A 6,000-nucleotide genomic window follows, 5' to 3' on the forward strand; every position below is an offset into this window, starting at 1 on the left:
ACAACAGACAAGAGAAGATGGCAAAAGCAGAAAAGACTGGTGCTGAGTGTGCCCAGGCTTCACCTGCACAGGGAGCTCATTCATGCCCTGGCCGTGTCAGGACAGTAATGAACAGAGGGGGCCACAGCATCTGCAAACTTTCTTCCAGTAGCTGGTGGTGAACAAACTCTCTTCTCTTTCCTTCTTCCACCTTTGTCAGAAACCAGAGCTTGTTTCCACACTCTATGTCTGCCATTTCAGCTGGGAATTTGTCTTCAATAGTACTCTAAAACCAATTATTTCTAGATTAAAAACAGAATCAATCAGTTTGCCTGCCGATTCTGCCTGCTGCGGTGGCAATAGTGCGGCCGGTGGGAGCCTGCAGGCCGCAGTCGCGGGTCATGTGACGAGAAAGAGCTCCTGTTGGACTCCGATCCTCTAGATCTGAGCTCCAGGAGCCAGCCCTGGCCATGGGGTGCTGCTATAGCAGTGACAACGAGGACTTGGATCAGGATAGAGAGGAGCGGAAGCTACTTCTGGACCCCAGCAGTCCCCCAACCAAGACCCTAGATGGAGCAGAACCCAATCACCACAGCCTGCCAGCAGCCCATACGGATGAGCAGGCCCTGCTGTCTTCTACTCTTGCCAAGACAACCAGCAACATCATTGATGTATCGGCAGCAGATTCCCAGGGCATGGAGCAGCATGAGTACATGGATCGAGCGAGACAATACAGTACTCGCCTGGCTGTCCTGAGCAGTAGTTTGACTCACTGGAAGAAGCTGCCACCACTGCCATCACTTACCAGCCAGCCCCACCCAGTGCTTGCCAGCGACCCTGTCCCCGTGGCAGATTTGCAGCAGGTCTCCAGAATAGCTGCTCATGCCTATAGTGCACTTTCTCAGAGCCGGGTCGACACAAAAAAGGAGTGGGTCGTGCAGTTTGGGGTCCCGTGAGGACAATTTCTGGAGATTTTCCCCTTGTTCCCACCTTCCTTTCCCCTTATTTCTTCCTGCTTGTACAGAAACCTAATTTACTACTAATCACAGAGGAGAAACTACCACAGGAGTCCAGAGGTGTTTGGGGGCCTCATGGCGACGAACAATGAGTTCCCAAGAAGCCTTTGTGCCATGTGGCCCTGGCTGAATACTTTGTGGGAAAGATCTATGATGGTTTTGCCACTTGGGGGGTAGGGGTGGAGGCAGAACTAGAGGAGTGGGAGGATAGGGATTTGGATGTGAATTATTATTTCATGATTGGGGGTGGTGGGTAGGAAGAGATTTGGCTTCCTTGAGATCACCCTTCTGTGTTGGGGCTAAGAACTAAATTGGTTGTTTCTATTTCTCACACCCAGTTTTTAAATGTTTGATGCTTTGATTTTATTTGTTTTGGTTTGCCACTCTCCATAAAGGACATCTATCCATCCTGAAAAAAAAAAAAAAGGATCAATCTTAATTTTTTGAGTCACAAATGTCTTCAATTGCACACAGCAAGTACAAATGGAGAAGGGCACGAGGGGCTAGACTGAAGATGCACAATTTACATGGTCAAAGATCTACTTCTCTGGACAAATGTTAGGAAATTCTCTGAGGGCTGGACAAGCTGCATGGATGGGAGAAGACACTGTGGTCAGGATTATTTAAAACCTGAATTCATGAACTGAAAAGCCCAAAGAAATGGATCCCTGTGGAGCTAAGGGTCATAATCCCTAGGCTAAAAAATGGTTGTACCCTGAGTGTCCATAGACTCATTGCCCCATGGGCAATCTGGATCCAGCCTGAGATGCAGAAGGTAATAAAAAGCATCTATTCTGGGTCCCTGCCTTTAGCAGCTAGGTAGTGCCATAGTGCACAGAGCACCAGGCCTGGAGTCAGGAAGACTCATCTTCCTGAGTTCAAATATGTTCTCACATGTTTAGTAGTTGTGTGACCCTGGTAAGTCACTTAACCCTGTTTGCCTCAGTTTCTTCATCTGTAAAATGAGCTGTAGAAGGAAATGGCAAACCTCTCCAGTACCTTTGCCAAGAAAACCCCAAATGGGGTCACCAAGGGTCAGACATGATTTAAAAGGACTTAACAACAAAAACCCTAAGCAAAAACCTTGAGCTCCTAGTTTCCTGTACAGGTGGGAGGTCAGGCAAAACCTCCAGCATCAAACAGGAAGGAAGCAATGCAGAAGGCAATGATCAAAGGGAAGGGCAAGCCCCAGAGTGATCCACTAGGAAGAAAAAGGCATGTCCTGAGAGGAACCATCTCTCATTTCAGTCAAACTGCACTCGACAGTGACACCTGCTGGTTGCAATGAGAGCCTTATCCCGGGATTTGTGCAGATTTTTGTATTTGAGCTTATTTTTTCTGCTTGAAAGCTTAAATACTACTATAATTCTTCATTTTACTTCTTTTTAAACAGTTTCTAGGTGTATGAATTTAATACTGGGAAAAAATTATTAGATACTGAATTTTCTTTTTAATTTAATTTTTATTTTACTGGGTCTTTCTTTCAATTTCTTCAACTGTAGGTATGCAATTTTATTTTTCCCCCTACAGAATTGCAGAATCCACTTCAAAAAAAATCCCTTTCTCTATTGGTAGATGGACTCAAAGACCATCTCATTAACCTGTTGGTAAATAGCACCACCACAGAGAGCACCAGCTCCAGTGTCGGGATGACCTGGATCAAATCCGGGCTCAGATACTCAGCACCATACCACATCCAATAACTGGCCCTGTAACCTTGAGCAAGTTACTTAACCCCGATTGCTTAAAAAAAAAGAGAGAGTTGAAACCCAAGATGAGATAGTAAGGAGCATCTAAGTACCCTCAAATGAGTTTACCACCAAACCAGGATGAACTAAAGTTCCCAGGGAACTAAAAGAGCTTGTAAATGTGATTGCTGAGTAAATGTCAGTGAATGTTGAAAGATTGTGAAGAATGAGGAAAGAGAAAAATGAGAAAGAAATCTGGAAGAAATTAGGTTTAGAAACATGACCTACATGTGAAAGGTCATATCATAAATTAGAAGAACATGAAAGGAGATGCCTTTCACAACTATGGATAGGAGGAGATAAAATGGACAATGTTGATTACATAAAATTGAAATGATTTTATACAAAATCAATATAGCTAAAACAGAAGAAAACTAATTACCTGGAAAAACTTTTTTAAGTTTCTCTGAAAAGGGTCTGATATTAAAATATATAAGGAACTGATTCAAATAGATAAGAACAAGAGTCATTCTCCAGTAGATAAATGATCAACAGACATCAAAAGGCAGTTCTCAACAGAAGCAGTAACCATGTGAAAAAATGCTATGAATCACTAATAGTTAGAGATATAAAAATCTGACATTTCATTTATTTAATTAAATTAATTTTATAATAATAAAATATATAATATATAATAAATTAAATTGAATTTAAATTAAATTAAACAAATCTGTTATTTTATTTCATACCCTTCAGATCTACAAAGTCAATAAAAAAGAAAAATTACAGTTGTTGGAGAAAATGTGCTGGGACATATCTACTAATACTCTCTTGGTCATGCCTAAATTGGAATTTATATTGCCATGGTGGAAAGCAATTTGGAATTATACCCCAAAAGTCACTAAACTGCATATCCTTCAATTAATCAACACACTTACTATATCTATTCCAAAGAGGTCAAGAAAGAGTAAAAGAACCCATATGTACCAAAATATGCACAGCAACATTCTTTGTTGTAGGAAAAAACTGAAAACTAAAGGAATATATATCAGTTGGGTAATGGAATATTGTGGCAACATAAGAAATGGATGGCTTCAGAGAAACCTGAGAAGACTTATATGAACTAATGCAGGTTGAAGTGAACAGAACTAGAAGAACAATTTTTACAGTGACTACAACCTTGTAAAGACAACTTTGAAAGACTTAAGAGCTCTGATCAATGACCAATCATATTTCCAGAGGATTGAGGGTAAGTAATGCTTCCCACTTCTTGACAAAGAGCTGGTAAACTAGAGGTGCAAAATAGTTGTTGTCCTTCGTTGGTTGTTGTCCTTCGTTCTCAAAGAGGATCAAAAGGACATCACTGCTCTAGAGTTAAGTTTCAGTGTGTCTGACTGTGGCTAATTAGACCAATATGAGCTTCAGATTGCTCTACCACAGATTGGGCGCAACTAGACTATGTGAAGAATGAAACATACACATTCAAGCATGGCCAATATGTGGCTCTAGTAAGTGTGACTATGCCAACTTGATGCAAGGGGGAGGTTTTGGTTTGTTTGCTTTTGAAATTGGAGGGAAAAGAAAATTGTGGGAGGGAAGGAGAGGGAAAAGGAGAGGAAGAGGGAGGGGGAAGGAGAGAGAGAGAAAGAGAGAGAGAGAGAGAGAGAGAGAGAGAGAGAGAGAGAGAGAGAGAGAGAGAAAGGAGGGAAAATTCATCAATGAAACATTCTTAAACTGCACAGAAGAGAATAGAAGAGGGTTTATAAGGAAACAGACCAAGTAGGACAGGTTTTTTCAACTAACTGCTGAATTTAGTATATACTTTTTAAAAATTGTATGCAATGATATTTGTAGTTTCATATACAATATTCTTTCTATTATTTGTATATGGAAATGTTCCATTTTGCTGGTGTTTGTCATGTTCAGAATAAGAAAAAAATTAAAAATAAAAAACGACAGATGAGGAGTCATAAGAATGGAGAAGACCAAATATCAGTTTCAAAAAAGGAAAGAGGGTGGAGTTTATCAACTATAGGTCTTTAACAATGCCTTTAATTATCAGCAAAATTCTACAACATATTATTAAAGAGATGATTTGTGAACAAAAGAACAGGTCATAAAAGAATAGCTTCATTTCCTCATTTTGACAGGGTTACTAGACTGGTTGATCTGGGGAATGTTGTAGACAAAGTTTGCCTACACTTCAACAAAGCAGATGATGGTATTTGATTGGGAATTAATTGAATGATGCTACCCAAATAGTGGGCATTAGTAGTATTGACAATGTTAAAGACTACAGAGGTCTAGAGGTCAAGAAGGGTGAGGACTGAGAAATGGCCATTGGATTTGGCAATTAAGAAATAACAGGTAACTTTGGAGAGAGCAATTTCAGTTGAATGATAAAGTCAGATTTTCTCCACTTTCATTCAGGAACACGGATATTCGAGGGAAGGAAGAAGGCGCTGAGAGTAACCCAAATAGAACAAGATCAGTAACAGGATAAGGAGACAAAGGACTTAAGAGAAGAATATAAATTAAAAGAAGAGGTCAGGGTAGAGTTGAACTGGTTCACTAAGGGATCAAGATGAGAAAGGAAGGAGTATGTAACCAGTACAGAGGTGATAGACTGGGAAAAAATTGAGGGATGACGGGTCTGGAGCTCATGTTAAGGACAAAAAATAGGGTTGGAGATGTAAGGCAAAGGGAAGAAGGAATAATACAAGATTATGATCTGATAAAGGAATTTCAAAGTCCATGAACATGGAAATAAAAGACTTGTGGGTGGTAGTATGATCAACATTACGACAATCTCTGCATGTAGCTGAGGTGGGGTGGAGAAGTAAGTCATGAGAAACGAGTAAAATGAGGAAGTGGGAAGTTAGGGTGTTTAAGGAAGAGTCAATGGATATGTTGATGTCCCCTAATATAAGAGGAGTTGAGGAAAAAGACTGTGAGCCAGGCACTAAACTCATTAAAGAAAGAGTAATATAATTGTTAGCATTTATATAGCAGATACTATTATGCCAAGCACTGCGCTAATAACTTTTTTTTTAACAAATATTATCTCATTTGATCCTCATAACAACTCTAGGGGGCACGTGCTATTATTATCCCCATTTTATCATTGAGGAAGCTGAGGTAAATAGAGGTTAAGTAGCTTGCCTAGGATCACATAGCTAGGAAGTATCGGAGGCTAGATTTGAACTCCAGTCTTCCTGAATCCAGGCCTGGCAATGTATCCACTGTGCCATCTAGGAAGGAGAGTCGAGAGTCTGAGTCTCTCTCTCTCTCTCTCTCTCTCTCTCTCTCTCTCTCTC

The 6,000-nt window shown here is 40.5% G+C and overlaps 1 pseudogene; it reads left to right on the plus strand.

Annotated features, from left to right (window-relative positions):
- Window positions 1–306: 306 nt before the first annotated feature.
- On the plus strand, window positions 307–1,430 carry LOC138154503 (ragulator complex protein LAMTOR1 pseudogene; annotated as a pseudogene).
- Window positions 1,431–6,000: the final 4,570 nt, after the last annotated feature.

This window comes from Petaurus breviceps, unplaced genomic scaffold, assembly GCF_028583685.1.
Source record: "Petaurus breviceps papuanus isolate PSGF00001 unplaced genomic scaffold, PetGlider_PUasm1.0 91041, whole genome shotgun sequence".
NCBI lineage: Eukaryota > Metazoa > Chordata > Mammalia > Diprotodontia > Petauridae > Petaurus > Petaurus breviceps.